We start from the raw sequence: 12,226 nt of genomic DNA on the forward strand, positions 1-12,226 counted from the left end.
TATGGGCTGGTTGTCAGCAGTATACGGGCTGGTTGTCAGCAGTATACGGGCTGGTTGTCAGCAGTATACGGGCTGGTTGTCAGCAGTATACGGGCTGGTTGTCAGCAGTATATGGGTTGGTTGTCAGCAGTATATGGGCTGGTTATCAGCAGTATATGGGCTGGTTGTCAGCAGTATACGGGCTGGTTGTCAGCAGTATATGGGCTGGTTGTCAGCAGTATACGGGCTGGTTGTCAGCAGTATATGGGCTGGTTGTCAGCAGTATATGGGCTGGTTGTCAGCAGTATATGGGCTGGTTGTCAGCAGTATATGGGTTGGTTGTCAGCAGTATACGGGCAGGTTGTCAGCAGTATACGGGCTGGTTGTCAGCAGTATACGGGTTGGTTGTCAGCAGTATATGGGCTGGTTGTCAGCAGTATATGGGTTGGTTGTCAGCAGTATACGGGCAGGTTGTCAGCAGTATACGGGCTGGTTGTCAGCAGTATACGGGTTGGTTGTCAGCAGTATACGGGTTGGTTGTCAGCAGTATATGGGTTGGTTGTCAGCAGTATACGGGCTGGTTGTCAGCAGTATACGGGCTGGTTGTCAGCAGTATATGGGCTGGTTGTCAGCAGTATACGGGCTGGTTGTCAGCAGTATATGGGTTGGTTGTCAGCAGTATACGGGCTGGTTGTCAGCAGTATATGGGCTGGTTGTCAGCAGTATATGGGCTGGTTGTCAGCAGTATATAGGCTGGTTGTCAGCAGTATATGGGTTGGTTGTCAGTAGTATATGGGCTGGTTGTCAGCAGTATATAGGCTGGTTGTCAGCAGTATATGGGCTGGTTGTCAGCAGTATATGGGCTGGTTGTCAGCAGTATATAGGCTGGTTGTCAGCAGTATATGGGCTGGTTGTCAGTAGTATACGGGCTGGTTGTCAGCAGTATACAGGTTGGTTGTCAGCAGTATATGGGTTGGTTGTCAGCAATATACGGGCTGGTTGTCAGTAGTATACGGGCTGGTTGTCAGCAGTATACGGGTTGGTTGTCAACAGTATATGTGCTGGTTGTCAGCAGTATACGGGCTGGTTGTCAGCAGTATACGGGTTGGTTGTCAACAGTATATGTGCTGGTTGTCAGCAGTATACGGGTTGGTTGTCAGCAGTATACGGGCTGGTTGTCAGCAGTATACGGGTTGGTTGTCAACAGTATATGTGCTGGTTGTCAGCAGTATACGGGTTGGTTGTCAGCAGTATACGGGCTGGTTGTCAGCAGTATATGGGTTGGTTGTCAGCAGTATACGGGCTGGTTGTCAGTAGTATATGGGCTGGTTGTCAGTAGTATACAGGTTGATTGTCAGCAGTATATGGGCTGGTTGTCAGCAGTATACGGGCTGGTTGTCAGCAGTATACGGGCTGGTTGTCAGCAGTATACGGGTTGGTTGTCAGCAGTATACGGGCTGGTTGTCAGCAGTATACGGGTTGGTTGTCAACAGTATATGTGCTGGTTGTCAGCAGTATACGGGTTGGTTGTCAGCAGTATACGGGCTGGTTGTCAGCAGTATATGGGTTGGTTGTCAGCAGTATACGGGCTGGTTGTCAGTAGTATATGGGCTGGTTGTCAGCAGTATATGGGCTGGTTGTCAGTAGTATACAGGTTGATTGTCAGCAGTATATGGGCTGGTTGTCAGCAGTATACGGGCTGGTTGTCAGTAGTATATGGGCTGGTTGTCAGTAGTATACGGGCTGGTTGTCAGGTTGTCAGTAGTATACGGGTTGGTTGTCAGTAGTATATGGGCTGGTTGTCAGCAGTATACGGGTTGATTGTTAGCAGTATCCGGGCTGGTTGTCAGCAGTATATGGGCTGGTTGTCAGCAGTATATGGGCTGGTTGTCAGGTTGTCAGTAGTATACGGGTTGGTTGTCAGCAGTATATGGGCTGGTTGTCAGCAGTATATGGGCTGGTTGTCAGCAGTATACGGGTTGGTTGTCAGCAGTACACGGGATGGTTGTCAGCAGTATATCGGCTGGTTGTCAGCAGTATACGGGCTGGTTGTCAGCAATATATGGGCTGGTTGTCAGCAGTATATAGGCTGGTTGTCAGCAGTATATGGACTGGTTGTCAGCAGTATACGGGCTGGTTGTCAGCAGTATATGGGCTGGTTGTCAGTAGTATACGGGTTGATTGTCAGCAGTATACGGGCTGGTTGTCAGCAGTATACGGGCTGGTTGTCAGCAGTATACGGGTTGGTTGTCAGCAGTATACGGGCTGGTTGTCAGCAGTATATGGGCTGGTTGTCAGCAGTATATGGGCTGGTTGTCAGCAGTATACGGGCTTGTTGTCAGGTTGTCAGTAGTATACGGGTTTGTTGTCAGCAGTATATGGGTTGGTTGTCAGCAGTATACGGGCTGGTTGTCAGCAGTATATGGGCTGGTTTTCAGCAGTATACGGGCTGGTTGTCAGCAGTATACGGGCTGGTTGTCAGCAGTATATGGGCTGGTTGTCAGCAGTATACGGGCTGGTTGTCAGTAGTATACGGGCTGGTTTTCAGCAGTATACGGGTTGGTTATCAGCAGTATACGGGTTGGTTGTCAGCAGTATACGGGTTGATTGTCAGCAGTATATGTGCTGGTTGTCAGCAGTATATGGGCTGGTTGTCAGTAGTATATGGGCTGGTTGTCAGCAGTATACGGGTTGATTGTCAGCAGTATACGGGCTGGTTGTCAGTAGTATACGGGTTGATTGTCAGCAGTATACGGGCTGGTTGTCAGCAGTATACGGGTTGATTGTCAGCAGTATACGGGCTAGTTGTCAGCAGTATACGGGCTTGTTGTCAGTAGTATACGGGTTGGTTGTCAGCAGTATTTGGGTTGGTTGTCAGCAGTATATGGGTTGGTTGTCAGCAGTATACAGGTTGGTTGTCAGCAGTATACGGGCTGGTTGTCAGCAGTATATGGGCTGGTTGTCAGCAGTATATGGGCTGGTTGTCAGCAGTATACGGGCTGGTTGTCAGCAGTATATGGGCTGGTTGTCAGTAGTATATGGGCTGGTTGTCAGCAGTATACGGGTTGATTGTCAGCAGTATACGGGCTGGTTGTCAGTAGTATACGGGTTGATTGTCAGCAGTATACGGGCTGGTTGTCAGCAGTATACGGGTTGATTGTCAGCAGTATACGGGCTGGTTGTCAGCAGTATACGGGCTTGTTGTCAGTAGTATACGGGTTGGTTGTCAGCAGTATTTGGGTTGGTTGTCAGCAGTATATGGGTTGGTTGTCAGCAGTATACAGGTTGGTTGTCAGCAGTATACGGGCTGGTTGTCAGCAGTATATGGGCTGGTTGTCAGCAGTATATGGGCTGGTTGTCAGCAGTATACGGGCTGGTTGTCAGCAGTATATGGGCTGGTTGTCAGTAGTATACGGGTTGATTGTCAGCAGTATATGGGCTGGTTGTCAGCAGTATACGGGCTGGTTGTCAGCAGTATACGGGCAGGTTGTCATCAGTATACGGGCTGGTTGTCAGCAGTATACAGGCTGGTTGTCAGCAGTATATGTGCTGGTTGTCAGCAGTGTATGGGCTGGTTGTCAGCAGTATACGGGTTGGTTGTCAGCAGTATATGGGCTGGTTGTCAGCAGTATACGGGCTGGTTGTCAGCAGTATACGGGTTGGTTGTCAGCAGTATATGGGCTGGTTGTCAGCAGTATATGGGCTGGTTGTCAGCAGTATACGGGCTGGTTGTCAGCAGTATACGGGCTGGTTGTCAGCAGTATATGGGCTGGTTGTCAGCAGTATATGGGCTGGTTGTCAGCAGTATACGGGCTGGTTGTCACCAGTATATGGGCTGGTTGTCAGTAGTATACGGGTTGATTGTCAGCAGTATACGGGCTGGTTGTCAGCAGTATATGGGCTGGTTGTCAGCAGTTTATGGGTTGGTTGTCAGCAGTATACGGGCTGGTTGTCAGCAGTATACGGGCTTGTTGTCAGTAGTATACGGGTTGGTTGTCAGCAGTATATGGGTTGGTTGTCAGCAGTATATGGGCTGGTTATCAGCAGTATATGGGCTGGTTGTCAGCAGTATACGGGCTGGTTGTCAGCAGTATACGGGCTGGTTGTCAGCAGTATACGGGCTGGTTGTCAGCAGTATATGGGCTGGTTGTCAGTAGTATACAGGCTGGTTGTCAGCAGTATATGGGCTGGTTGTCAGCAGTTTATGGGTTGGTTGTCAGCAGTATACGGGCTGGTTGTCAGCAGTATACGGGCTTGTTGTCAGTAGTATACGGGTTGGTTGTCAGCAGTATATGGGTTGGTTGTCAGCAGTATATGGGCTGGTTATCAGCAGTATATGGGCTGGTTGTCAGCAGTATACGGGCTGGTTGTCAGCAGTATATGGGCTGGTTGTCAGTAGTATACAGGCTGGTTGTCAGCAGTATATGGGTTGGTTGTCAGCAGTATATGGGCTGGTTATCAGCAGTATATGGGCTGGTTGTCAGCAGTATACGGGCTGGTTGTCAGCAGTATATGGGCTGGTTGTCAGTAGTATACAGGCTGGTTGTCAGCAGTATGCGGGCTGGTTGTCAGCAGTATACGGGCTGGTTGTCAGCAGTATATGGGCTGGTTGTCATCAGTATACGGGCTGGTTGTCAGCAGTATATGGGCTGGTTGTCAGCAGTATACGGGCTGGTTGTCAGTAGTATATGGGCTGGTTGTCAGCAGTATACGGGCTGGTTGTCAGCAGTATATGGGCTGGTTGTCAGCAGTATATGGGCTGGTTGTCAGCATTATATGGGTTGGTTGTCAGCAGTATACGGGCAGGTTGTCAGCAGTATACGGGCTGGTTGTCAGCAGTATACGGGTTGGTTGTCAGCAGTATATGGGCTGGTTGTCAGCAGTATATGGGTTGGTTGTCAGCAGTATACGGGCAGGTTGTCAGCAGTATACGGGCTGGTTGTCAGCAGTATATGGGTTGGTTGTCAGCAGTATACGGGCTGGTTGTCAGCAGTATACGGGCTGGTTGTCAGCAGTACATGGGCTGGTTGTCAGCAGTATACGGGCTGGTTGTCAGCAGTATACGGGCTGGTTGTCAGCAGTATATGGGCTGGTTGTCAGCAGTATACGGGCTGGTTGTCAGCAGTATATGGGTTGGTTGTCAGCAGTATACGGGCTGGTTGTCAGCAGTATATGGGCTGGTTGTCAGCAGTATATGGGCTGGTTGTCAGCAGTATACGGGCTGGTTGTGAGCAGTATATGGGCTGGTTATCTGCAGTATACGGGCTGGTTGTCAGCAGTATATGGGCTGGTTGTCAGCAGTATACGGGCTGGTTGTCAGCAGTATACGGCTGGTTGTGAGCAATATATGGGCTGGTTATCAGCAGTATACGGGCTGGTTGTCAGCAGTATACGGGGTGGTTGTCAGCAGTATACGGGTTGGTTGTCAGCAGTATATGGGTTGGTTGTCAGCAGTATACGGGCTGGTTGTCAGCAGTATACGGGCTGGTTGTCAGCAGTATATGGGCTGGTTGTCAGCAGTATACGGGCTGGTTGTCAGCAGTATATGGGTTGGTTGTCAGCAGTATACGGGCTGGTTGTCAGCAGTATATGGGCTGGTTGTCAGCAGTATATGGGCTGGTTGTCAGCAGTATACGGGCTGGTTGTGAGCAGTATATGGGCTGGTTATCAGCAGTATACGGGCTGGTTGTCAGCAGTATATGGGCTGGTTGTCAGCAGTATACGGGCTGGTTGTCAGCAGTATACGGCTGGTTGTGAGCAATATATGGGCTGGTTATCAGCAGTATACGGGCTGGTTGTCAGCAGTATACGGGCTGGTTGTCAGCAGTATACGGGCTGGTTGTCAGCAGTATATGGGTTGGTTGTCAGCAGTATATGGGCTGGTTATCAGCAGTATATGGGCTGGTTGTCAGCAGTATACGGGCTGGTTGTCAGCAGTATATGGGCTGGTTGTCAGCAGTATACGGGCTGGTTGTCAGCAGTATATGGGCTGGTTGTCAGCAGTATATGGGCTGGTTGTCAGCAGTATATGGGCTGGTTGTCAGCAGTATATGGGTTGGTTGTCAGCAGTATACGGGCAGGTTGTCAGCAGTATACGGGCTGGTTGTCAGCAGTATACGGGTTGGTTGTCAGCAGTATATGGGCTGGTTGTCAGCAGTATACGGGTTGGTTGTCAGCAGTATACGGGCAGGTTGTCAGCAGTATACGGGCTGGTTGTCAGCAGTATACGGGGTGGTTGTCAGCAGTATACGGGTTGGTTGTCAGCAGTATATGGGTTGGTTGTCAGCAGTATACGGGCTGGTTGTCAGCAGTATACGGGCTGGTTGTCAGCAGTATATGGGCTGGTTGTCAGCAGTATACGGGCTGGTTGTCAGCAGTATATGGGTTGGTTTCAAGCAGTATACGGGCTGGTTGTCAGCAGTATATAGGCTGGTTGTCAGCAGTATATGGGTTGGTTGTCAGCAGTATACGGGCAGGTTGTCAGCAGTATACGGGCTGGTTGTCAGCAGTATACGGGTTGGTTGTCAGCAGTATATGGGCTGGTTGTCAGCAGTATACGGGCTGGTTGTCAGCAGTATATGGGCTGGTTGTCAGCAGTATATGGGCTGGTTGTCAGCAGTATATGGGTTTGTTGTCAGCAGTATACGGGCTGGTTGTCAGCAGTATACGGGCTGGTTGTCAGCAGTATACGGGTTGGTTGTCAGCAGTATATGGGTTGGTTGTCAGCAGTATACGGGCTGGTTGTCAGCAGTATACGGGCTGGTTGTCAGCAGTATAAGGGCTGGTTGTCAGCAGTGTACGGGCTGGTTGTCAGCAGTATACGGGCTGGTTGTCATCAGTATACGGGTTGATTGTCAGCAGTATACGGGCTGGTTGTCAGTATACGGGCTGGTTGTCAGTATACGGGCTGGTTGTCAGCAGTATACGGGCTGGTTGTCAGCAGTATATGGGCTGGTTGTCAGTAGTATACGGGTTGGTTGTCAGCAGTATACGGGCTTGTTGTCATCAGTATACGGGCTGGTTGTCAGCAGTATACGGGCTGGTTGTCAGCAGTATACGGGTTGGTTGTCAGCAGTATATGGGCTGGTTGTCAGCAGTATACGGGCTGGTTGTCATCAGTATACGGGTTGATTGTAAGCAGTATATGGGCTGGTTGTCATCAGTGTACGGGTTGGTTGTCAGCAGTATACGGGCTGGTTGTCATCAGTATACGGGTTGATTGTCAGCAGTATATGGGCTGGTTGTCAGCAGTATACGGGCTGGTTGTCAGCAGTATATGGGCTGTTTGTCAGCAGTATATGGGTTGGTTGTCAGCAGTTTTCGGGCTTGTTGTCAGCAGTATATGGGCTGGTTGTCAGCAGTATACGGGCGGGTTGTCAGCAGTATATGGGCTGGTTGTCAGCAATATACAGGATGGTTGTCAGCAGTATATGGGCTGGTTGTCAGCAGTATATGGGCTGGTTGTCATCAGTATATGGGCTGGTTGTCAGCAGTATACGGGCTGGTTGTCAGCAGTATACGGGCTGGTTGTCAGTAGTATATGGGCTGGTTGTCAGTAGTATACGGGCTGGTTGTCAGCAGTATACAGGTTGGTTGTCAGCAGTATACGGGCTGGTTGTCAGCAGTATATGGGCTGGTTGTCAGCAGTATATGGGCTGGTTGTCAGTAGTATACGGGCTGGTTGTCAGCAGTATACAGGTTGGTTGTCAGCAGTATATGGGTTGGTTGTCAGCAATATACGGGCTGGTTGTCAGTAGTATACGGGCTGGTTGTCAGCAGTATACGGGTTGGTTGTCAACAGTATATGTGCTGGTTGTCAGCAGTATACGGGTTGGTTGTCAGCAGTATATGGGCTGGTTGTCAGTAGTATACAGGTTGATTGTCAGCAGTATATGGGCTGGTTGTCAGCAGTATACGGGCTGGTTGTCAGTAGTATATGGGCTGGTTGTCAGTAGTATACAGGTTGATTGTCAGCAGTATATGGGCTGGTTGTCAGCAGTATACGGGCTGGTTGTCAGCAGTATATGGGCTGGTTGTCAGCAGTATATGGGCTGGTTGTCAGCAGTATACGGGCTGGTTGTCAGCAGTATACGGGCTTGTTGTCAGGTTGTCAGTAGTATACGGGTTGGTTGTCAGTAGTATATGGGCTGGTTGTCAGCAGTATACGGGTTGATTGTCAGCAGTATCCGGGCTGGTTGTCAGCAGTATATGGGCTGGTTGTCAGCAGTATATGGGCTGGTTGTCAGGTTGTCAGTAGTATACGGGTTGGTTGTCAGCAGTATACGGGCTGGTTGTCAGCAGTATATGGGCTGGTTGTCAGCAGTATACGGGCTGGTTGTCAGCAGTATATGGGCTGGTTGTCAGCAGTATATGGGCTGGTTGTCAGCAGTATATGGGCTGGTTGTCAGCAGTATATGGGCTGGTTGTCAGTAGTATATGGGCTGGTTGTCAGCAGTATATGGGCTGGTTGTCAGCAGTATACGGGCTGGTTGTCAGCAGTATATGGGCTGGTTGTCAGCAGTATATGGGCTGGTTGTCAGCAGTATATGGGCTGGTTGTCAGCAGTATATGGGCTGGTTGTCAGCAGTATATGGGCTGGTTGTCAGTAGTATACGGGTTGATTGTCAGCAGTATACGGGCTGGTTGTCAGCAGTATACGGGCTGGTTGTCAGCAGTATATGGGCTGGTTGTCAGCAGTATATGGGCTGGTTGTCAGCAGTATACGGGCTTGTTGTCAGGTTGTCAGTAGTATATGTGCTGGTTGTCAGCAGTATATGGGCTGGTTGTCAGCAGTATACGGGCTGGTTGTCAGCAGTATATGGGCTGGTTGTCAGCAGTATATGGGCTGGTTGTCAGCAGTATACGGGCTGGTTGTCAGCAGTATATGGGCTGGTTGTCAGCAGTATATGGGCTGGTTGTCAGCAGTATACGGGCTGGTTGTCAGCAGTATACGGGCTGGTTGTCAGCAGTATATGGGCTGGTTGTCAGCAGTATACGGGCTGGTTGTCAGTAGTATACGGGCTGGTTTTCAGCAGTATACGGGTTGGTTATCAGCAGTATACGGGTTGATTGTCAGCAGTATATGTGCTGGTTGTCAGCAGTATATGTGCTGGTTGTCAGCAGTATATGGTCTGGTTGTCAGTAGTATATGGGCTGGTTGTCAGCAGTATACGGGTTGATTGTCAGCAGTATACGGGCTGGTTGTCAGTAGTATACGGGTTGATTGTCAGCAGTATACGGGCTGGTTGTCAGCAGTATACGGGTTGATTGTCAGCAGTATACGGGCTGGTTGTCAGCAGTATACGGGCTTGTTGTCAGTAGTATACGGGTTGGTTGTCAGCAGTATTTGGGTTGGTTGTCAGCAGTATACGGGCTGGTTGTCAGCAGTATATGGGCTGGTTGTCAGCAGTATATGGGCTGGTTGTCAGCAGTATACGGGCTGGTTGTCAGCAGTATATGGGCTGGTTGTCAGTAGTATACGGGTTGATTGTCAGCAGTATACGGGCTGGTTGTCAGCAGTATATGGGCTGGTTGTCATCAGTATATGGGTTGGTTGTCAGCAGTATAAGGGCTGGTTGTCAGCAATTTATGGGCTGGTTGTCAGCAGTATACGGGCTTGTTGTCAGTAGTATACGGGTTGGTTGTCAGCAGTATATGAGTTGGTTGTCAGCAGTATACGGGCTGGTTGTGAGCAGTATATGGGCTGGTTGTGAGCAGTATACGGGCTGGTTGTCAGCAGTATATGGGCTGGTTGTCAGCAGTATACGGGCTGGTTGTCAGCAGTATATGGGCTGGTTGTCAGCAGTATATGGGTTGGTTGTCAGCAGTATATGGGCTGGTTGTCAGCAGTGTACGGGCTGGTTGTCAGCAGTGTACGGGTTTGTTGTCAGTAGTATACGGGCTGGTTGTCAGCAGTATACGGGCTGGTTGTCAGCAGTGTACGGGCTGGTTGTCAGCAGTGTACGGGCTTGTTGTCAGTAGTATACGGGCTGGTTGTCAGCAGTATACGGGCTGGTTGTCAGCAGTGAACGGGCCTGTTGTCAGTAGTATACGGGCTGGTTGTCAGCAGTATATGGGCTGGTTGTCAGCAGTGTATGGGCTGGTTGTCAGCAGTATATGGGCTGGTTGTCAGCAGTATATGGGCTGGTTGTCAGCAGTATACGGGCTGGTTGTCAGCATTATACGGGCTGGTTGTCAACAGTATATGGGTTGGTTGTCAGCAGTATACGGGCTGGTTGTCAGCAGTATATGGGCTGGTTGTCAGCAGTATATGGGCTGGTTGTCAGCAGTATACGGGCTGGTTGTCAGCAGTATACGGGCTGGTTGTCAGTAGTATACGGGTTGTTTGTCAGCAGTATATGGGTTGGTTGTCAGCAGTATACGGGCTGGTTGTCAGCAGTGTACGGGCTTGTTGTCAGTAGTATACGGGTTGGTTGTCAGCAGTATACGGGCTGGTTGTCAGCAGTATATGGGCTGGTTGTCAGCAGTATACGGGCTGGTTGTCAGCAGTGTACGGGCTTGTTGTCAGTAGTATACGGGCTGGTTGTCAGCAGTATACGGGTTGGTTGTCAGCAGTATACGGGTTGGTTGTCAGCAGTATATGGGTTGGTTGTCAGCAGTATACGGGCTGATTGTCAGCAGTATATGGGCTGGTTGTCAGCAGTATACGGGCTGGTTGTCAGCAGTATACGGGCTGGTTGTCAGCAGTATATTGGCTGGTTGTCAGCAGTATATGGGCTGGTTGTCAGCAGTATATGGGCTGGTTGTCAGCAGTATATGGGTTGGTTGTCAGCAGTATACGGGCTGGTTGTCAGCAGTATATGGGCTAGTTGTCAGTAGTATACAGGTTGATTGTCAGCAGTATACGGGCTGGTTGTCAGCAGTATACGGGCTGGTTGTCAGCAGTGTACGGGCTTGTTGTCAGTAGTATACGGGCTGGTTGTCAGCAGTATACGGGCTGGTTGTCAGCATTATACGGGCTGATTGTCAGCAGTATATGGGTTGGTTGTCAGCAGTATACGGGCTGGTTGTCAGCAGTATATGGGCTGGTTGTCAGCAGTATATGGGCTGGTTGTCAGCAGTATTCGGGCTTGTTGTCAGTAGTATACGGGCTGGTTGTCAGCAGTATACGGGCTGGTTGTCAGCATTATACGGGCTGGTTGTCAGCAGTATATGGGTTGGTTGTCAGCAGTATACGGGCTGGTTGTCAGCAGTATATGGGCTGGTTGTCAGCAGTATATGGGCTGGTTGTCAGCAGTATACGGGCTGGTTGTCAGCAGTGTACGGGCTTGTTGTCAGTAGTATACAGGCTGGTTGTCAGCAGTATACGGGCTGGTTGTCAGCATTATACGGGCTGGTTGTCAGTAGTATACGGGTTGGTTGTCAGCAGTATATGGGTTGGTTGTCAGCAGTATACGGGCTGGTTGTCAGCAGTATACGGGTTGGTTGTCAGCAGTATATGGGCTGGTTGTCAGCAGTGTACGGGCTTGTTGTCAGTAGTATACGGGTTGGTTGTCAGCAGTATATGGGTTGGTTGTCAGCAGTATACGGGCTGGTTGTCAGCAGTATATGGGCTGGTTGTCAGCAGTATATGGGTTGGTTGTCAGCAGTATATGGGCTGGTTGTCAGTATATGGGCTGGTTGTCAGCAGTATATGGGCTGGTTGTCAGCAGTATACGGGCTGGTTGTCAGCAGTATATGGGCTGGTTGTCAGCAGTATATGGGTTGGTTGTCAGCAGTTTATGGGCTGGTTGTCAGTATATGGGCTGGTTGTCAGCAGTATATGTGTTGGTTGTCAGCAGTATACGGGCTGGTTGTCAGCAGTATACGGGCTTGTTGTCAGCAGTATATGGGCTGGTTGTCAGCAGTATACGGGCTGGTTGTCAGCAGTATACGGGCTGGTTGTCAGCAGTATACGGGCTGGTTGTCAGCAGTATATGGGCTGGTTGTCAGCAGTATATGGGTTGGTTGTCAGCAGTATACGGGCTGGTTGTCAGCAGTATATGGGCTGGTTGTCAGCAGTATTTGGGTTGGTTGTCAGCAGTATATGGGCTGGTTGTCAGTATATGGGCTGGTTGTCAGCAGTATATGGGCTGGTTGTCAGTAGTATACGGGTTGATTGTCAGCAGTATACGGGCTGGTTGTCAGCAGTATACGGGCTGGTTGTCAGCAGTATGCGGGCTTGTTGTCAGTAGTATACGGGTTGGTTGCAGCAGTATATGGGTTGGTTGTCAGCAGTATACGGGCT

This window comes from Ranitomeya imitator, chromosome 7, assembly GCF_032444005.1.
Source record: "Ranitomeya imitator isolate aRanImi1 chromosome 7, aRanImi1.pri, whole genome shotgun sequence".
Lineage (NCBI taxonomy): Eukaryota > Metazoa > Chordata > Amphibia > Anura > Dendrobatidae > Ranitomeya > Ranitomeya imitator.